Here is a 22,212-nt window from a genome sequence, read left to right as displayed (position 1 = left end):
AGAATAATTATTGCCAACAGTTCTATGAGAGACTTGCATCAAGTTTCTCTGAAGAGATCTTTCTAGATTATATTAAAAGCTTGGTTAAAGATGTCAGCACTGACACAATCAGGGCTAATTCTGTACTGGTAGGGATACTGCAGTACCAGTATCTGTGCCTTGATGTATTGCACGGGTCTCAAACAGGGTCAGTACACTGCACCAGACCATCCTTGCACAAATTAACATCCGCCATAAGAGATTTCTTTCTGGCATTTAACTTCAGCTATGTATTCAAATACAAAAGCTTGCAATAATTCCAATAATACAGGTTAAAAGCAAGACAGCCAATAGCTCTCAAGACATTAGAAGCAACTAGAAAAATCATTTCCCTCTCTAAGTCTTTACTCTAGGGAGGTCTCAGAAGCACTGCTGCTCTTTGGTGTCCTTCCAGCGCTGGGAGGAGGCCAAAAAATGCCATAGCAGAGACTGAACCACATCTAATCACTGGTGGGTGCAGTCCTCGGGGAGAAAGCAGCATGTCTACATGAGGTGCTTTGTCTGGAGGGTGATGGGGAAACAGCAGCAGGCGCCGAGATGAAAGAGGGTCGCTGGCCACCAGAGAAACTGCCATCAGTGCCATTCCTCCCAGCTATCTGCCCATGGTGCTGCCAGGATTGACCCATGGGATCTGTACATGGCACTGGCCAGCAAAGCTCATTTTCTCAGAGTAAAGCCCTGGCTAGGTTGTCCCAAAACATGAAAGAAAATACAAGATTGCTGCTAGCTAAGTATGTACATGGATGGCGTCAAACTCAGGGAAAGAGGAAGGACACTTTGGGAAGTTGGGTCATTTGAATAATATCCATCGCAATCCAGACAAATGCAAAACACATGCACTTAAAAACAAAGTCCACAAGATGAATTTACAGCATTGGGACCCTTGTCCAGGGAAACAGTGAGGGAGCTCACTGCATGGCTAGCTCTGCTAGTCTGCTGATTTGTTCTCTTCAGCAGCTGAATCATAGCACACATGGCCAACACCTCATCCCAAACAATACCATGGCGTTGGAGGCTGGCACCGCACATGTTCTTACAGGCACCTCCAGCTCAGCTCCACTATAAATGCAGAAATGAAAGATAAACATTCCTGGAAGATCACATTACCCACCATGAAGATGTGACAGCTTGTCAGGAACAGTAGAAACAGCCTGAGCTCAGTGAAAAGCACTCATTATAGTCTGACATTTTCATATCAGAGAATACTGGTACTCCAGCTATTTCTGCTACAAGTTTGGGGGGGTTTTGTTATGGTTTTTTGTTTTGTTGTTTTGTTTGTTTGTTTTTTACTTTTTGACAGGCAGAAACAAATGAGCACAAATGAAATAACATAACAGTAATAGAGATGGACAACAAAACCTGACACTTGGCTAGTTTAGCTCTCCACGAGAAGGCAACACAAATAATTGATACCACTACCAAATGATACATGCAACAAAAACATGCCCAGTTTCTCATCCTTCAAGGAAAAAGAGCTGCAAACACAGTGTGCTCTGCAGGCTCTGTCTCTCTATTTGCTTGTTCTTCAGCAGCTCTTCGTTACTGATGGGTGGAACATTTTTACACCTTAAATGCTATTCCCAGAGAAACTGAACTAACTTCTCATTTTCACTGCATAAATTCATCTGGTTGGAAGAAAATACCCCACCCTATTCTTCTGGCCTCCAGATCGCAGCTGGCAGACTCAGGACATAGGACAGTCCTGGGGAAGAAACACAACTGTTTACTTTGTCTGTCCCTCCTCTTGTCCTCTCACCCTGTCCTCCATCTGCCATGGCACATATGAGCTGATCATCTCACTACCATCTCTTGACAGGAGCTGACTTGTTTCAGGTTCATCAGGCACTGGAGCTCTGCACTGCAGAGCTTTTCAGACAGATTTGGGCACAGTATCTAAGCATCAAAAAAGGAAAGTCAAATCAGGTCAGAAGAGCATCATCCATGCTGGGAGCCCTTCCAAGCAAACACCCAGAGAGCTGCTGCATTAGGAGCGAACAGGCCCCAAATCCAACTTTTGGAATAACTCCACCCAGTTTAATTCCTTGCTCATGCATTCTGCAAGCATTAGTTCTGAGTGGGCTGTTTTTTCAACAGCTCCACACTTGAAGCTTCATGGACAAAACAAGGTTTAGGCAGCACTCTTCAGGGTACAGATCATCACCTCCCATGTGTACACACTGCTCGACCCAGCCAGTGGCCCCAGGACGATCATCAGCCAGTCTCCAGGTGGACAGACAGCCTGTGAACAGACCCAGCAGGATCCCATCCAGGAACAGGGAACAGCATGAAGAATGAAATGGTTGAGCTGCTACGAAAAATATACAACCTCACTGCAATCTGTCAGAGCAACAAGAGTTTTACCACTTCTTTTCATTAAAAGAAGGATCCTGGGATTATTAGCCAGTCAGTAAGGGCATAGAACCAAAGCAACTTATGTTCACAACTATTTTACCTAGGGAATAAAATAATACAACACAGAGAGTAGCTATTTTAACTTGCATTGTACTACACACTCACAAGGATGCCAAATGAAGTTTGACGAGCCTGCATATAGGTGTCTTCCACTTCCATGTGCTTGACTTTCCACCTCTATAAAATACTTGTGTGAAGTTACGCATTGGAAAGAGCTTCTGATAAACTCCCATGGAGCAGGCATGCTTAAGTCTGCAGCATAGTGACAGGAAAAAAAAAAATACCACCAAGCCTGTGCTCACCTGTAAGATCTGTAAGATTTACTTTCAACTATTTGTTTCAGAAAGCAAGCTCACAAGAGTGACCCATAGAATGAGACTCCCTTACAGGCAGAAGAACACTGATGTGGAGTGGTAGGAAGTTTAATACATCTTGCCTTATACATTCCTCTCTCCAAGTTGCATAAAATGTTGGTGAATTTCAAGTTTGGAATTTGAAATTTTCCCTGCACAGTCTGATTCCGATTTTTTTTTTTTAAAGAGAGACTGGGAACAAGTGGTTCCTTGGCTCCTATTTCCATAATCAGTATTAGCAAACCCCCCCCCCCCCCAAGTGTTTTTGCATAACTAATGCCTTCTTGATTTGGAAGAAGTAATTTTCAGTACAAAGAGGCACTGGCATCAGGAAGGTGCCTTTCTATCTTGCCTGTGAGAATGGGTTGTACTTTAAGGCTACTGGCCACAGAAGTTTTTAGCTTGCTCCCCTATGCTGGGAATACCACCCAACATCACCTTAGAACAGCTTTGCTTAATTTTCAACATTCTTGAATGATGGCTGTGATTATTTTGGAAGAAGAGTCCTTTCTGTTAAGGACACCTTAACCCAGCTGCCATCAAGAGAATGGAAAACATTGCTTTTGAGAGGGACCCGAGATTGGTGGGATCCTCTGCAGCAGAACATTAGCATCAAGTCTTCCCTGCTCAGAATGTTCTCATGCATTAACAGAAAAAAATATCATCAATTCTACATAAATTCCTTTGCTGAAGCCAGCAGAAAAACGTCTGTGGAATTAAGGCAGATGAGAGCCTTCCCTCGCTTGGGCCTATCCCAACACCACACACACTAAAGAGAGAAACAGAGCTAAGGAAAGATGAAATACTTCCTTGCTATCTCCTGTTGCTGTCCAAGCAACAGGACCCAGCACTTTAGAGCATCCCTTGGTATCCTTCATATTTAGAAAGCTCGTTGAAGCACAAAGCCGTCCTGAAGACGGATACTTTCACAGTCTCTAGTGTTTTGTATGTGCCATGAGGACATTGGGCATGTGACTTGTGTGTTAAAACTTTCTGGCTCACCAGTCTAAGTTCAGATTCTTTCCCTGCAAAACACACTGCATGATCTCATCTGCAAGCAATCAGCCTGAGAAATCAGCTTGTTAAAGGAAGCTTCTAGGAAAGGAGAGATGTCTCTGGAGAATTTGGGGGCCTATATAATTTTAACCAGTTTGTTAAACCCCAGCTGCTCTTCTCCCCATTGGGGTCACACAACCAAGAAACCATTTCTCCTCCCACACAACTCCAGACAGCCGGACGGTTTGCCAACACCTAACTGGAGCATCACACTTTCATTCTCCACAGCCTGAAAGCACTCACATTTTCATGCAAACTCATTTTAAGCAGGCACTGGAAGAGCACAAGAACAAACTCAGAGCTGCAAGTTGAGTAGCATCCAGAAAAGCAATCCATTAAACATGCAACGGTGGTGACCTGAACACGTAAGACACAATATTTTCTTCATTTCTGGATATGTATTTCAGCATTTCCCCACAATTATCATCTGGGCCCTAGACACGCACCCAGAGAGGGGAATAACCAGTACAGTGGAAGCTCTGAAGAGGAGTAAGGGAACAAACAGTAAGCTCCCCAGAAAGCCAGCTTTACCCTGAGATTGCTTGAAGTGATCTAACAGAATTTTACCTAATTTTCTGGTGACGCTGCAGGAGCATCCAGGAGCCCTACACTCCCTCCCCGTGCTACATCCCCACAAGGCAACATCCTTCCCCTCCCAGTGAAAACCTTGGGGAAGCACAAGCACTGCAAAGAGTGTAGGAAATGAAGTGTAGCATTTGATTCCCAGACTACACTCTCAGGTTGTCTTTGCAGGGACAGCTGCACCTTGTTCCTTTTTATTCCTGTGGTGAGTAGAACAAGCAGCACAACTCTTGTGCCTGCAAACTCAGTCACATTTGCATCCCCTGAGCCTTCAGAAGAAGGACCGCCACTCCTGCACCCTAAAGGGGAAGGAGGGAAAATCAGATCACAATCCTGCCTTTCTTCACTTTCTTCCACGAAAGCTGTCACATGCTGCATTAGCTGGTCTCAACAGCATCTCCCAGGCAACCCTTTCTTAGCTGCCCCCAGTTGGTCATTCAAGTACTCTGAAAGGCTTTCCTTAAAATTCTTGCATAGAAATCACTGTTTAATGTTCAACACAGAACACAGGAGGAAGAAAAAAAAAGCTAGCCTGCCTCTAACAAAAGAGATCAGGAGGACTGAACCCTTGGCTCTTCCCAGCCATAGATTATTCCAAGTGAAGAGATTATTCACCACTTCCAGCACCTATTTTCAGTTCAACTTGCAAAAGTAACTGTTATGAAACAAACAGAAGGAAGCAAAGATCAGAGTGGAAAGGCAACACACATTTATTACCAGGAGAGCAGAGGATCAAGTTAACCGCACTGGGCTCTCCTTCAATTTGTATCTTTACTTACTACTTTTTAAAAAGATTACCTACACTTCAACCCACAGTGCTTGAACCCACCATGAGAATCGCTGTGAGGGACTTTGCCCTGTACAATGCAGGATGACAGAGTCATGGTGAAACTGTTTTGGTCAACAGTGGCACCTTCTAGCTCCAAATGAGGCTCTGAACCTCAGAGCAATTTGAAATATTGCCCTAAAGAGCTTTTTGCTCTCTGTGTCTTTAAGAAAGAAACACATAGCTCTGTTTGACTGCAAACATTCAGGCTAAACAAAATGTTATGAGAAAAAAGGTCTCCAAGTTTTTTTACTGCCTAGCCAAGTTCCTAATTTTACTAGGTTAAGAGCAGACACCCCCACCCAAACATATCTCTACTACTAAAATCAAGGTACAGGACAACCACCCCCTGAATCCCTGGGAAACCACATCTCAAAGTACAAAGCATAAGCTGGGGGGGCAATACTGAAGGGCTAAGCTGCTACCTCCTATGGTGCAGCTTCTCAACCAAATCATGGAAGGGGAAGAAGAAAAAGGAGACTTTCCAGCTCAAGTTCCAACTCCTTTTTAAAAATCAGTTTATAACCACTAAAATAAACACTGTAAGAACAACTGTGCAATAACTGGGAACCTGCAAAAACATCTGCAGTTTAAGAGCAGCTCAGGCAACGTCTGGCAAACACCAGCAGATACAAACGGCCCAAGGGGATGGCAGGACATTTGGGGAAATGAAACAGTGAATTTCACCCATGGGCTCACCGAGAAACTGCCTAAAGTTGATCCAGCAAGGGCATGCTGCGCAGAAGCAGCTATTCCGTCTGTGCTGTTCAACACTGTGGTGGGCATTTGCTCCCTGTTAAATCTGCCTCTCTCCCAAATTCCTCTCTCCTCCTGGACACCCAGGCCTCTCCCACGTCCCTAACTGCCCTGTGCTGTCTCAGCCCAGCCAAGAGCATCCCAGTGCGCCTGGCTTGAGAGATTCAGAGTGCGGCTGCACCATTCCCCAAGTACATCACTGGGTTGGGCATGCTGCTCTCTGCACTGGTCTCCCACTTGGCAGGGGCTCTGGGCTATCACTCTGCTACCCAAATGCCTTCTCAAGGGACACCGCTGGCCCCTCCAGGGCACAGACCCCCACTGCAGCCAAACTCCCCAGGAAACAGCCACCTCAAAGAGAAGGAAGGGCAGGAAACCCAGAACAAGCAGAGTACTCCAAGACACCAGTTCTTGAATATTTCAGTTGTTCTGAAGTCACTCTAGGATGCCTTCAGAAGAACAACAACCACATCAGATGGTGCAAACTGCAGCAGCAAGTAGCACATCTGAAGGAAAGCCACGCAGAGTCCTACTGCTATTTCACCTTTGGACTCCAGCCAAAACAACTCCCCAGTATTTGGAAACTCAGGAGACTTTCTGACACTTTCTCCTCAATTACTATTTAGAACTGGAGATCCAAATCCCCACTCAGTGTTATCCAAGGAGCTACCTCAAGCCTCAATAGACAGCCACATGCTTTGAACATCCTCCTTTGCTGCAAAGTTGACAGTTCTCGATTACACCCAGTTCTAGTTGTTCTTGACACTCCATCCCTCACTGCGGACCTATGCTCTCTATGGCCAAGCTTGTCATTGTGCACAAAAAGCAAATTCAGGAAAGATGCAACAAATAAAAGTCTTTCTGGACAATGAATTGAATGAGAAAGATGAAAGCCCCTGGGAAAGGCAAGGAGCCTGCTCTGGGGGAGGAAGCAGGTCACCTCGGCAATTCCCAGGGGAGGAAAAGGACAGGGTCTCACATGGACCACTCCTAAAAGTTTAAAATGCTACAATTTTCAAACTGCAGCCTACCACCTTCAGAAGGCCACAGATCACTTGCTGGCAGCAAAATAAAGCTCACACCCCCTGACATCTGCCCAGGGGACAAGCACACACCTGGGTAATAGATTTAAGTCTTCTTAAAATACAATTACTTTCCTCAATTATACACCAGAGGCCAGAACCTGCAGGCTGAGCAAGCCACGAACGGCATGGCAGCTAATTCACAAAGAGCTTCTCTTGATTTCGACAGCCCACATTACCCAGACTATCAGACTAAACGGACATCGGAGCCTTTCTAATTTTACGGTCCACAGAGAGAAGGCAGGAACGGCTGATGGATGAGCAGCAAGGCCTCTCTGCCCACACACGACACTACTTCTGGCTCCACAACTGGAGAACTGCTGCTACATTTTTTTTTAAAAGAACTTTTTTTTTTTTTCTTTTTTCAATGGAGTCAGTTGAAGAGAAAAAGAAGAGCTTGGCATTTTAAACCGAAGTGTTTCAAAATGTTCATTTATCTTTCAACCTCAAAAGAAGGGAAATATAAGCAAAACAAAATCCCAGTCACTCCCTCATAACATTTTTCACTTTCTGCCTTGAACAAAGCAAAGCACCCTGCGCTCCACTTGATCACTTTTTCTGTTCTCTCCTCTTCCCCTTTGGCTTACAAGATTCCACTAGAGAAGCTAACATGAAATAGTCCCAGATTCTTATATTTGATCTTTTCCCAATTCTGTGCCACACCCCCCGCCATTAAAGAACATTTAGAAGCCAGACCAGCCAAAGAAACAGAAAGCCAGCACATCCAGCACAAAAAGGAAGAAAGGGAAAAGCATCAACGGCAAGAAATTGAAATAGTATCAACTAAGAAAAGGCCAAAATAAGTTTAAAAGCAAAGTTTTCCCACAGAGGTCTGCTTAAGGAAAATAAAAAAGGAAAGCTCTTTCTTTTCATAAAGGGAAAAAAAATCCAAGCAAACGAAACCATCAGCCAGCACAGGTGTCTAACTCTCATGCTTGCACGGAAAAACCAGATCTCGGCACCTGAGCGTAACTAACACCGTCGTTCCACACCGCAGCAGCGCAGCTTACTCCCTCCTGCCCGCTTTACTCACACCTTGCACAGCCCCAGCAGCTGCTGGTAGGGCCACAAAGAACCTGCCTGAAAGCTGATCCAGCTTCAGGAAAGAAAAAGAACAACAAAAAGGCCCGGTGCACTCGCAGCTGGTGGCAGTCCCCGCTCTGGGTCGGTGCCTGCCCGCAGGCACCTCGGTGCCAGGGGCCCAGAGGAGCAGGGCAGCAGGGTCTGGGTCCCAGGCAGGGGTAACGTGCACGGAGCGGAGAGACAAAACCCGGCGTCACCTTCTACCTGTGGAGAAACCCTTGAGCAGGAGCGGTGGTGCAGCCTGCTCCTGACCGTGGCCAGGCGAAGAGGCCTAACAAAGAAAGTACACCCCGTTAAGTACTGCTGGCAGCATAAATTAAAAAGGTCTCTCGCTGCATTAACTGCCTTAAAACACCGAACTGTCCCGAGCAGCTTTTCAACAAGGTTACGGGCTCTTGCACACACCAGTGAGTAAAACCAAGTGCTACAACTCGCAGCGGTAACCGCAGCCAAGCACAAAACGGGGTGCCCTGGTTTTGGGGGCGGGGGGGAATCGGCAACCCCGTCCCACCTCCGGCGAGCGGCCCCTGCCCACCGTGGGCGGCCGCGGGCCGCAAGAGCCAGGGAGAGGGGGCGGCCCGGCCCCGGGGGCGAGCGGCGCCTGGGCCGCAGGGACCCCGCCGAGCCGTCCTCGCTCGGGCGCTGGTCCCCCCAACACCCACGGGTGGCCGAAAGCCCCGCCGGGTTTACCGAAAGGCGCTCCGGGAGCGGCTCCGAGCTCCTCCCGCACCTGCGCCCGCCCGCGGCGGCCGAGCACGGGGCGGAACCGCGGCGGCCCCGCCGCCCCCCGAGCCCCGCCGAGCGGCCGGACGGGCCCGCGGGCACCCAGCGGGGCGGGGCGGGGCCGCCGCCCCGGGCAGCGCCTCCCCCGGTGGCGGCGGTGGCGGAGGAGGAGGAGGGCGGGGTGGGGCCGGGCGAGCCGCCGCGCTTACCTGAGAGACCGAGCGGCGGCGGGCGCGGGCGGGCGCGCTGCATCACGGCCCCCTTCCGGCCGCCGGGCGGGCGAGGGCGGGGGCGGCTGCGGCCGCGGCCTCGCCGCTCTTAAAGCGACAGCTCTCCGGGGCGGCGGGGGAACGGCGCTGGCGCGGCGCGCGGCGGCTCTGCCGGCCGCCGCTGCTGCGGGGCCTGCCGGGCGGCGTCGCCACGGCAACGCGGCGCGGGGGGCGGGAGCCGCGACTCGCTCGGCGCTGGGCCGGGGCCGCGCTGGGGAGCGGCGGGGCGGCCTGTGGTCGGCGCCGTGACCCCGTGTCCTCCGTGTGCCTCAGTGCCCCGCCATGTCCCCGAGTTCCCCGTGTGCCTCAGGGCTCCGCCATGTTCCTCTGTCCCCCGGGAACCTCAGGGCTGAGCCATGGCCCGGTGTACCTGTGCGCTCCACCGTGTCCTTGTGTGCCGCAGGGCGCCGCCGTGTCCCCATGGGCCTCAGGGCTGAGCCGGGTCCCAGTGTGCCTCAGGTGTCCTCGTGTGCCTCAGAGCCCTGCTGTGGCAGCGTGTGCCTCAGGGCTGAGCTGTGTTCCCAGGTGACCCCACATGCCTCAGGGCCGTACTGTGTCCCTGTGTCCCCCTGGTGCACCTCATGGCCCTGCCACGTCCCCAGGTTACCTCATGTACCTTAGGGCCCTGCCATGTCCTCGGGTTCCCCCACGTACCTCAGGCTGCCGCCATGTTCCTGGGCCACCGCTGTGCACCCCATGCTCCCCAGTCACTGCCACCTACCCCAGGTCACTGCCATGTCCCCTAGGGTCCCATCACCGCCGTGGTGCCGGTGGGTCCCTCCCCGCCACCCCCAGCACCCTCCCAGAGCCAGTGCCCGTGCTGTGTGGCCACAATGGCAGTTGGCGTTGTTGGGCCACCAGCCAGCGTGTGCTGATGGTGGCCTCTGAGGACACAGGGAGGCTCAGGTACGACAGCCTCTCCCACACATGCCTCTTTTCAACAAACTTGAGATCGTTTCAGCTACTTTTTAGGATGGTGTCAGTGAAGATTGGCCCTTCCCTGGGGCTGTCCAGACACATGGCCACAAAGAAGCCAAAGAAAGTGAAGGCGAGTGGGAAACTCTCCTGAGCAGGAGGAAGGAAAGGAAGGAGAATACTGGTTAACAGGAAAAGGTATGCTCAGAGGAAGTTTTCAATACCTCAGGTGAAAACATAGCCAAAACATTAGACTAGCGGCCAGCTGGAGAGAGCTACATAGTCTCTGGGTGTAAAGTTGGACATTTTGAAGATACTGTTTAAGAGCAAATAATGGTGAAGAACATCGCTTTGCTCCAGGAAGCAGAAATGCTGGGTGTTCGGGTAATCCTGTGGTCCTTACAATCAAACTTGCTGTCTCCTATAAAGAATTTTCACTCATGTTTTGCAGTGTGAGTGAACACAAATCAGTTTTCAACTTCATGTCTTTTAACTCTCTTGAGTGGCTCTTTAATGCTGTGAGGCAAGAAGTACAGACTCTGGTGTGTCTTCACTGGATTGCTCATTTGTCTACTGACTTCTGATCATTTCCCCTGATTTTTTTCTTCTTTCTAAGTCTTATTTACAGTAATCTTTTCAGGCTCCCCTTTTTCAGACATCCAGTTGTGCAATGGAGTAGTGCAGCACGTAATACCTAGGTGAGGCAGTGCAACAAAAAACCACTTTAATATTTTCTCCATTACACTCCTGAGGCATCATCAGTCCAACTTAGAGTGAGCCAGAGGGTGAATAATGCGCCTTATGAAAGCAGCTGCGTTTATAACTCCCATGGCATGTCTCTGCAGGGAGCAGCATTGGTGCCCCTTGTGTCAAAGTGAGGGGAAGTGGTGCCAGCTCCTACGTTTGGTGGAGAGTCGAAAAGCTGTGGCAGAGCTTGCTGTTACACTGCGGGAGTGCAGATCTCTGCTAGCGAGGTTATGAACGGTTTTCTTATGGCTGCCTTGGAAAAAATACTGAGCAGCTCTGTGTCTGCTCTGGATGAGCATGGGAATGGAGGGTCAGAAGAGTGTTCATGTTGTAGGATCGGGGAAACACAGCAAGAGGTTCCCCTTTAGGAGCATCTTTGGAGTGCTGCATCTCACAGTGCGCCTCGTCCCGTAGGATGCTTCTATAGTACTTAATTAAGCTGCTCCTGGGGCTGCTGCTGGGTACAGGAATGTGATCATAGGTAATGACAAACTGCCAGAACAGTCCCTGGCCTGGGTTTGGGGTAGTGCATCTATCACGCTCCCCAGGGACTGTCTTCAGGCAGGGAACATGGTGGGAATGTCCCGGGGGCTGCTCCCAGTACACACCTGGATGCTCTTTTCTGAGAGATTTTACCAGCAGGGATTTGTCCTGGAGCAAAGGACTCTGTGCCCAGCAGCAGGTCTGGGGGAGTCTGGGGCACCAGGAAGAGATGACCTGGGCTGAGATGACCCAAGCAGACTTGGATAAGAAAAGAGGTTGGAGGGAAGGGTGGTGTGAGGAAAGAAGGGGCTGGGGCTGTAGCATGGATCTGGAAGGCTGTGGAGTAGGCAGAGCAGGGAACTGGGAGCTCTGGGAGAGGAAGGAGTGACACACAGGCTCTGGCCCAGGGACTTCAGGTTAAGGGTGGAGGCCTCTGGGGCAATAGAGCTGAGGTGCAAGGGACCCACCTGCAGAAAAGGCAGCTACTAGCAGGAGCCACAAGCCCTGTGCGGGACTGGAAATTCAAGTGCAGGACTGGGTCCTGGCATGTCCCAGCTTCAGAGCCTGTCTGGATATGCTGCTCTGCCAACTGCGGTATAGCGCAGACATGTTATCCCTCCGGGGCACCACAGGGCTCCCAAAGCTGTCCTGCCAGGCTGCCTCATCCCCTGTGAGCTCAGCCAGAGCTGGTGCACGTGCCTCCAAACTGCCCTGGCGATGCACAGGCCTGGGAATAGCTACAACAAGGCTGGGTGAGGGTTGGCTGGGTGACAGCACTCACAGCACCGTGCTGTGGAGCAGGGATGTGTCCTCCTAGCAGCGTCCTTCACTTCTGCCCTTGGCCAGAGCTGGTCCTGTCCATGCTACATCCTGCCAAAAGCAACTGTTGCAGCAAACAGGAATGTAACAGATAGATAGGAGTAGGGGCTGACCACGACTGAAACACTAGACTTCATGCAACAGACCGATTGTAACGGTCCTTTTTGTATTTAGCTCATTCACCAGGTCTGAAATGAATTTTCAGTGGTTGCATTGGTTTAGTCTGTCAATGTCTGGCTTGAATGTTGGCCTGTGTTACAGCTGCATTACCATATACCTCAGCTTGCTGTCCTATGCTGTATAGAACAATAAAACTTCTCACCCGTAAGAGTTGGTGATGGGTGGTTTTTTTTATATTGAATGCATGTCTGTATACATTTTGCTGAGTTATGCCCCAGCACGCTAGTTTGTTTTGATAGATTCTGTTTTCCCACCACATCAGCTCTCTGCAAGGTACTGACAGCATCCTCAGCAATTTCTTGCATATGCGCCATTGCGGTTTCGTATTGGGCGTCTGAAACGCTGCAGGCCACTGCCTTCTGGGTCCTGCTCAGAGTCTGTCTCTGCTGCCCTCTGGTGATACCTTTGGGCTATGCTGCGCTTTGGGAAAGTCCTTGATCTCCAAGTTTACAATTAATCAACTGACAGATTTCAACACCAGGACCACCATTGTTGAAAGATCTTTTTATTGTCAAGGATCTTTACAATTCCAGAGTTTTCCAAAACTCCACATTCAGTTATTCCTTGTGATTGCATGTCTTCCCCTGCCCACACAAGGGATGTAGAGCCCCTCTGAAGGGCTTATCCTGGACCACCACTCACAGAAGTCATATCCCAGCTGCTCCTTACTCCAGACAGTTCCCTGGCTGCACACAGACAGGTTGCTCATTTTTTTTTCAGTAGAAATTAAGTAGCTAAATTCTGTTAACGATTCAGCTTTTTCAGCTACATTTTTTTTCGAGGTATAAGCAAGTCTTTGTAATTGCCGTGGGCTGCAGCTCCCCGCTCTTCTCTGTTGTGGCCTGCAGTGCTGCACTTGGCTTTTCCACACCTCTTCTGCAATCACAGCATGTGCGATCCAGCTTCCTTCCATCCCTGGGTCATGTGCGGCTGCTCTAGGTCATTACGAAACATCTGAGTTCTGCGCTTACCAGAGCCTGAGGAAATAATTGCTGTTGCCGCGAAAAGACCTGCTTTCTGAGACACATTGCTCAGTGAACAGCTGTGTGAGGCACACCAGCTGACTGTCATGATGTGGCATGGAAAAGATCTGGAGTCCCAGGCAAGTGTAAGAGGTTGGCCAAGGAGGTGATAAAATCTCCACTCTTGGAGATTTTAAAAGCTGGGCTGGACACAGCCCTGAGCAACCCAGCAAAAGTTTGAAGTTGTTCTGCAGAGTGGAAGGTTGGACTGGAGACCTGAAGGGCAAAGCTGGGGGCTGCAAAAGCATAGCGTGGCCTTTTGGGACTGACCCTCATGGGGGGAGTCCTGATACATGACATACATGAGACCGGAGCACAGGCCATAGCTTGGAGAAGGTTTTCCAGGTGGCCTTTCCCCAGACCTGGGCTCCCAGGCACGCTCTTCATGGAGTGCTGGGGAAATCCTGGGCAGACTTACTCAGGCTTTCCTCAGGATGCCTAAATTAGGGCAGCTGAATCCCAGCCTCAGGGACCAGGTGAAAAAACAGCCCAGGAAATTCAGTAAACTCAAAATATCATCCACTGAAAATCCTGGACTCTGCATTTCCAGCAAGGAGCCATGAGTGGCTCTTTGCAATAAGCCCCATGGCTGGACAAGGAGCAAAAAGCAGGTCCTCAGCCAGATTTCTTTATTCCTAACTCGGGCAGCCTTCTTGTGTCTGGGAAGCAGCAGCCCCACTCTGAGCTGCACGTTGCTATGTAGCCCCCCAGACACCATCACACATTCACTCTGTTCAAAAAAAACCTACAAAAATACTGCTTTGGACCAGTGGCTAATCCCATATTTTATGCACAGAACCACAAAGTGGTGCTAACCTCCCAGTAACCCCTGATAAACACAGCAAGAGTAGAAGTGTTGGTTAGAACCGACTACTTGTGATCTCTAGTTCAGCCTCCCCCCTTGACCAACCCTCTTTCCCAGCATGTGCCCAGGTTTCTTTTAGGGGCGTCCCAGCTTTTTTCCAAGAAGATATCTTAGCCCAGTGCTGTGGCTCATGTTGTGTCCCATCCCATGCCTGACCCAGGTCTGTGAACTCTCTCCCCATGCTGGGCTCCAGCGTGTCGGTGTCCGGGTCCTGCTGTGGCTCTGACCCCACTATTCTTGCTGGTTGGACAGTTTTATTTCTCCAAGATGGTCAGCACTTTTCAGCATGCAGCAGAGCAGCAAACCTTAATTTTAAAATGTCAGATGAAACACATTGTGAAAGTCTGATCTTAGCAGTTTTATTCTTATGGTGTTACAGAGAAAGAAAAATGCACAGGACCTTTGCACTCTCTTTGGTTCGAAAGCTGAGCTACTTCTAATTTGTGAGAACTGACAGTAAATTACAACATGCAAATGGAGGCACTGAAAAAAGTTATGCAACAGTGCAGGTAGGTTAGCACAGTACAAACCCAACCCAGGAGCGTAAATCTAATTCCTTCAGCCTTTTGTTACAGTTCTTGGAAACCCAATCTCTAATCACAGTCACAAATGAATCAGCTCTGTTCTTGCTGCAGCCCTGGGCTTTCTTCAATACTTCTTCCGGCCACCGCCGGCTCCATGACCATCCAGAGTCCTCGTGTCCCCTCAGAGGGGTGCAGGAGTTTGCAGACCACCTCTGCTGCTGATGATGCTCTAGCAGCTGATGTCCAAGAGCAGGAGTCGGAGGACAGCTTCTCACACACAGTTTAGCGCTCTGCATGAGACAAACTGGTCAAGCATTGCCTGCAGAAGATGTGCGGTTGTCTCCTTGCTTGTTGTGGCACATCTGCTGTGGTTTGCCTGAGAGGCTGGTGCCCATAAGCTGATGAGAAAATGATTGCTGGGGCCTCTGAAATAGCTCTGTCTTCTCTGGAGCTGTTCCCTGCAGCCCTGAGCCGTGCAGCCGTCAGTGATGCTGGTGCACAGAGCGGCTGCTCTCTAAGGCTTTCTCCCCTATCCAGTCTCTCTTGCTCAGGATCCTCAGTTAAGACCTGCATGAGGATGATGCCAGCAAAGAAGAGCAGCCACCGCTTGGCTGGGTCTTTCTCCTGACGTGGCAAGTATTTTCTCACCTGGGCTGGGTACAGCACCTTCCTGACTTTCCTGCTTCGCTTTGTTGGAAGGCCTGGAGGTCTCCTGACAGTTCGGACAGCAAACATCGGCCTGGACAGATTTTCTGAATTGTTTTTCAGCAGATCTGTGCTGGAGAAAATATTTTCTCTGGTGTAAGACAGCATGTCCTTAGCAGCCTGCCGGGGTAGCTCTGAAAGCTGTGAGAACTCTATGGAAATATCTCTGTGCTCAAAGATGGGTTTAATTCAAAAAGCAGACCGATGAAATAATATTAAGAAATATTAATAATAACAACAGGTTTTTTTATTTATTCTCATTAAATGCAGCACCCCAGAGCTGAACTCTTGGAGTGATTTATGAATCTTTCTGGGAAGCTCTTCTTTGATTTCTCTCCCTACTCCTACCTGTGCTATAAATACTTGCTTTGATGAGTGAAGTTGTGATGGGAGGAGCTCGGCTGACTCACAAACTGCTCTGGAATGTCTCTACCCCCAGCACCATGTATCTGCCCACGGGCACTCGCTGCTAACAGCAGTGTAAGAGTATGCTCCAAATTTTCTCCTCCCCAGTTCTGGTCTCCTTTATTACAGCTGTCTATCACAAGACTTTGCCTCGAGACATTTCAGTGCTTTTGAGAGTGTATCCTTCATTAAAACTCGCCTATCTGCTATAAAGAACAGAAACGGAATCTGAGGACAAGCATGCTCTCACCTTCCTCCCCTGCCTTCCCATTCTATCTGCCAGAATCTCTGGCCTTGAGCTGGAGGGATGGAGGTGGGAGACCCCAGTTTCTGTTATGACACTGTGCAATCTCAGCACTATGGCCCAGAAAACGAGCAACCTCAGCACTTGCTCTGGCAAGCTCAATCTCAGATATGCCCAGAAAAGGAAAAAAAGTAACACTCACATTCAAATTCTTTGTGCCTTATGATGACTAAACAGAGCCTGAAAGGGCTGAGTGCCCACAAACCTGCTGGAGAGGTCTCCAGCTCTCTGGGATCTTTGTCATGAACTTAGAAGATTTAGCTGCAAACTTCATGTATCTTTGTGTCCTGGTTTTGGCTGGGATAGAGCTAATTTTCTTTCTAGTAGCTGGTATAGTGTTATGTTTCAGATTCAGTATGAGAAGAATGTTGATAACACACTGATGTTTTCAGTTGTTGCTAAGTCGTGTTTATACCAAGTCAAGGATTTTTCAGCTTCTCATGCCCAGCCATCAGGAAGGCTGGAGGGGCACAAGAAGTTGGGAGGGGACACAGCCAGGACAGCTGACCCAAACTGGCCAAAGGCGTATTCCATACCATGTGATGTCATGCCCAGTATATAAACTGGGGGGAGTTGGCTGGGGGGGTGGATTGCTGCTCAGGAGCTAACTGGGCATCGGTCGGTGAGTGGCGAGCAATTGCATTGTGCATCACTTGTTTTGTATAATCCAATTCTATTGTTGTTGTTGTTATTATTATTCTCTTCCTTTCTGTCCTATTAAACTGTCTTTATCTCAACCCATGAGTGTTACTTTTTTCTTCCCAATTGTCTCCCCCATCCCACTGCGGGAGGCGGGGGGAGAGCGAGCAGCTGCTTGGTGCTTAGTTGCTGGCTGGAGTTAAACCACAACACTTTGTCAGTATGGGGCACCAAGCAGGTGGGAATGAAAGATGGACTTCTGTAAAAAGGCCTTGGGCAACCAGCTTTGGATGGCTAATGTAAAATCAAATATAACTTGATCTCTCCTAAGTCTTCTCAGACAGCCTTTAGCCATCACAAAGCAGCAAAGGGCAAAAATTAAAATTTTAAAACTATTCTTTGACATCTCCTCTTGCCCTTTGGGCTCCCTAACACTGCTTGCTTTCTGCTTCTTGGAAGAACAAAATTATGTTGGCTTTAAGTCACAAGGCATCAAACTCCTGTGCTTTCAGCATTGTAAAACCTGCTGTCATGATACGAAAACTCTCAGTCATCAGGCTTATTCCACTGGAAACTAAGTCTTGGGCAAAACCAAAACATAGCTACTAACACAGTGACTATAATACATGGAGTCCCATTTCTAGGTATGTACCACCCAGTACCTCCAAGGTCATTAATTCCACGTGGCAATACTGCTTGTGGCTTTTGCAATCGTCCCTAATCCCCATTTAAACCAAGTGCTGGAGCCAGTGGCTCACCTCAAGACACTTGCTGCTGAAAAACACCTTCCAGGGCAGTCTCTTATGCTGCCCAGATGAGTACTTAAACCTGAGACACAGCCAGGGCTTGAAGACAGAACTTTAGTGGTCTTCGGTCATCTCCCCCCCCACCCCCAAGACAAAGTCCAGAGGGCTGGGAGACAAATTGCTGCTTCCAAAATCATCTATTCATTGGCAACTCATGGCAAGGCAACTCCTAAGATGTAAGGAATTGGCTCAAGCAACCTCTTCAGTCACTCTCTCTCCTGGAAGCTGGTCAGAGTGGGGTAAAATGGCTTGTCTCTTAACTCTGCTAGCTAAAGCTGTGCTCAGGGGCAGCATCCTAGCTGCACTCCCTGCTGGGCATCCTCCTCCCACGACTGGTGCAATATTGTCAGGCAGCACCTAAATCATATAAGTGGCTTAAAAGAAGCACGCGATAAGAAAATAATTCATGTGGATTTCTGCTGCTTTGCCCTGTGGTGTCTGAGCCCTCAGACCTGCCCTGGTCCCAACACGCGAATGAGTCAGGCTGGGGATTAGTAATGAATCCTCCCACTCCTAGCCATGGGTTTCAGGCCGGCTCAGCTCAGTTCAGAGGAGAAAGGGCCACCAGCAGCTACCTGAACTGGACACCAAATACACCTGAATGTTGAGTGAACAGTGGATGTTAAAGGCCAAAAATCAAACCTTCAGTATTACATTCAACTATCCCCTTTATTTCAGCCAGGATCATATCCAAGGAGAGAGACAGATCAGTTTAGTTTCTTCCAGCTGTGCCATCATATGAGCTTTGTTTACCTCAGCGCAGTTAACGGGTAGCTCCTGATGGACAGGAATGCAGCCTGTCCAGAAGTTGACTCCAGCTCTGGCACCAATGGCATCACCTGTGTTAGTCACGTAGAGGTTTCTTAATGAAATTCCACATCTTGCACCTCTCATGTGCCTAATCCATCTCATCAGCATTGCCCAACACCCAGCTGTAGGGAGGCAAATAATAACCCAACCTCAAAATAAGCCCCATGAAGAGGGGTGTCTACCTGTAGGGACAAATCCTGTTCTTATTGGCAATCATGATTACACATTAGCTTATTGTCATGTGAGTATTACACAGGGATGTATTTATAACTCCCAGGTGAGCTTGTCCAAGCAGGTCACTGGATCTTCCTCAAGTGAGAAGAACTAAGATGAATCAGCACTGCAAGAAGCAGATCTTCTGCCCACCAGGTGCAAGGAGAGGAAAAACAATTTCTGTTGAGCTGGATCCAAAGAATTGAATTTTATCAACCCCCTTTAACCTAGAGACTTCAGTGCGTTTCACCAATAGATCACCAAAGCCAAAAACTGAGCTTTGGATGCATCAGGAACAGCTAGAGGTAGAGGTAGAGGTGCTGGATCTTTGGCATAAGGGTGCAACCTGAAAGGCCTTGGCATGGGTCATGGGAGTAAAAGAACCAGCATGGAGTGTCTTTTGCAGCTGAAGATGACAGAGGCCATAGCACTGGTGGAACTGAGGACACTGGGTCGCATCAGGCCAAAGTGCTCTGCAACACTCAGCACCGTGTTCTGACCACAAGACATCCAAGAATCACAATGCTGTTTGTGCTAAAGTCTGCAGGGAGGGGCAGAAATGCTCATTGCATCACCTGAAATAGTTGGAGCAAACTCAAGGCACACAAGACCTTTTTCACATTGGAGAGAGGAGCAACAACCTTGAAGCCAAGGACCAGCTTATGCTCAAAGCAAAAGCTCAGAACTGACTTCCCAAGGCCCCTGCAGCACCCAGAGAGATGGCAGGACCTCATTGAAGGCAAAGCAAGCCTGTGACTCAGAAACTTTGATCCTACAGGGGGAATATATGAACTCATCTCAGGAAGAACTGGGCTGTTTGCTGTGATATATTGGAAACAGTGCGCGATAGTAATGCCAAATTGTGCCAGCTAAGAGGGATACATACCTCTTCAGTTGCAGCCTTGGAAAAGCTACCGGAAAACTGAGAGCCTTGTTGTGAAAGTGTGGAAGCTGGGGAGGGCTGGGTGGGAACACAGCACCAGATTCCCTGATTTCAGTCATGCCTGCAACTCATAGAATAGAATCATAGAATCATAGACTCCTTTAGGTTGGAAAAGACCTTCAAGATCATCGAGTCCAACCATCAACCATGCCCACTAAACCATGTCCTGAAGTACCCCGTCTACTCGCTTTTTGAATACCTCCAGGGATGGTGACTCAACCACTTCCCTGGGCAGCCTATTCCAATGTCTGACAAACTCCTTTTGTACCTGCACACAGCTTGTGGGCAGCTCAGAGAGTTTAAAGGGAAGCCATAAGTTCTGGGAATATCTTTCTCCAGGATTTTGAAATAATTTTTTTTTTCTTGGAAGAAGATGCAAGATACCACATGGGTCTGGTTTGAGTGAGAGCATTTGGAAAGTGCAGCACATCACAGAAGGAGGAGAGAAGCAAAGACACAGGTGAAAACAGAGGTTTTGGCTGCAGTTAGTGCTTTACTTTCTTGCTGGCCAGAAAAACATACACACATCTCATGGGGGTCAGCTGCTAGGATCTGATGAAGGATGAGCTCCTTGGGACTGGATCCTTTATGCCTTTCAGGGGAAGCTGGGGCTGATGCCAAAACTTAACAAAAACCACAGGGAGCTGGCGAGGTGCTCCAGGCTGGAGCATCTAGGCTGGGAACTGGGAATGGGGACAACATGGTGGTCCCTCCTGGCACATCCCCAGGGTAAAGCCCCAGCAGGGAGATGCACCATTAGCAATAAAAGCCAAGCAAGATGCACCCACAAAGATGGCCTGTAGCTCAGGGCAGCAGAGTGATTGCTTCCACAGCTGTAGTAGCAAACTAAGCAGCATCTGGCCCACAACCACTGCTTAGCATGAGTTTGGCCTGCAGGAACTCACCCTGTCCTAGATGGAAGATGTTGGGTGAGGTTGGCTGGGTAGCCAGGGGTGGGATGCAGTGGTGGTAGCTTCCATCAGCAGCATGCTGTTGCATCAAGGAGTACAGAGCTGCAATGGGCTGGAATAATCTGGGGGCTGCATGGGCATCACATGGCCCTGGGGGTCCGACCCTGCCCAGGGAGCCCAGAGCATGAGCTGTGGCTCAGGGAAGGTTTTCCAGGTGGCCTTTTCCCAGGCCTGGGTTCCTGGGCAGACTCTTTCCAGGAAGCAGGGATGGGGAAATCCCAGGCAGATTTACTCAGACTTCCTCAAGATGCTGAAATTCAGGCAGCTGAATCCCAGCCCGAGGGATCAGTTGATAAAAAAGCACAGCGTCAGTAAACTCAAAATAGCATCCACAGAAGATCCTGGACTGTGTATATCCTGCACAGAGCCATGAGTAGCTCTTTGCAGTGATTTCCACAGCCGGAGGCGGAGCAGGAGCCAATGCCAAGTCCCATGCTGCAGAGCTCTGCTCCTGCACAGTGACACAGGGAGCCACTGACCAGCTCCACATCTGTAAACAGAGAATATCAAACCCTGCTGGGGAGGTCTGCCCCTTCTGCAGGTGCTTCCTGGAGGTGGCTGCAAGTCCTTTGAGGTAGCTTTAGATGAAGACCCTAAAATCATCTCTAATACCTATTAATAAACTGAATCGATAAGGGAAAAGTGTCAAGGAGAAGTAAACAGGATTCTAGATTAGTTTAGTTATATGATTAACTGTTCTGCATACTCTAGTTTCAATGCTGGCTGATTCCCTTGTCCTTCTAACTCATCCCACCTGGGAAATCATAGAATGGTTGGGGTTGGAAGGGACCTTAAAGACCATCTAGTTCCAACCCCCCTGCCATGGGCAGGGACACCTTCCACCAAATCAGGTTACTCAAAGCCCCATTCAACCTGGCCTTGAACGCTTCCAGGGATGGGGCACCCACAACCTCTCTGGGCAACCTGTTCTGGTGCCTCAATACCCTATCAATCAATCTGTTTGGTGAGTTATTTGCTGATCTCGCCACACTTCTCCAGGCTGACAGTTTTCAGATGCAGGTGCCTGAAAACTTTGCACCTAAATCTAGGTATCTTAGTAACTGAAACAAATCCATTACAGAGGAGTAATATTAAATTGGTGTCATATCTGTGAAGTCTAAGCACTGCAAGTAAGACCAGCTGTGTGCTGGGCAGGAGAAAGTTACAGCTGAACCTGTGAGAGGCACCAAGGGGTGACAGAAAACAGACAAAGTGGGACCTCGTGAGACCACTGAGGGAGGTCCTGCAGCTCTGGCTAAACCATCCTCCTCTGTCCCAAGGTTCAGTGGCAGCAATTCTGCAGCCACTATAATCAATCCATTTTGGTGCTTCACTTCTGCAGCTACAGCAATTTTCTTAAAGTTTAACCTAAATCTCACCCTCTGGAGCCAACTCCACACCCTGCCCAAGGAGGACTAGGCAAACCAAGCACCGCTGCCTCCTTTCTGCCAGTCTTTTGCATATTTGAAACCTCTTATCATTCTTCACCTGAAACTTTTCCCCGGGCTGCATCAACCCCCTCGCTCACTCCCCTCCTGCAGCTCAGTTTTGCAGGAGAGATGGCTGGTGCGGCAGAGCGCCGAGGGCTCCCTCCCCAGGAGGGTGCCCAAATATGGCCACAGCGCTCCAGCGAGGCACCGTGCGTGGCCCTGCATTACTTCATCCCTTGTATATGCAACA

General features: G+C 49.2%; 1 protein-coding gene across 2 annotated transcripts in view; it reads right to left on the bottom strand.

Annotated features, from left to right (window-relative positions):
• Positions 1–9,264, bottom strand: part of LOC104320447 (discoidin domain-containing receptor 2) — a 63,349-nt gene extending 54,085 nt beyond the window's left edge. Inside the window, exon 1 of one of the 2 annotated variants that reach the window (XM_069771639.1) lies at positions 9,122–9,264. The gene's annotated coding sequence lies outside the window, so the exon portion shown is untranslated. Of the gene's footprint in view, positions 1–8,879; positions 9,004–9,121 lie in introns of those variants that run through there. The other variant, XM_069771640.1, reaches the window with a different exon arrangement.
• Between the last annotated feature and the right edge of the window lie 12,948 nt (positions 9,265–22,212).

Source organism: Haliaeetus albicilla, chromosome 26, assembly GCF_947461875.1.
Source record: "Haliaeetus albicilla chromosome 26, bHalAlb1.1, whole genome shotgun sequence".
Lineage (NCBI taxonomy): Eukaryota > Metazoa > Chordata > Aves > Accipitriformes > Accipitridae > Haliaeetus > Haliaeetus albicilla.
This window is presented reverse-complemented; position numbering and strand designations above follow the sequence as displayed.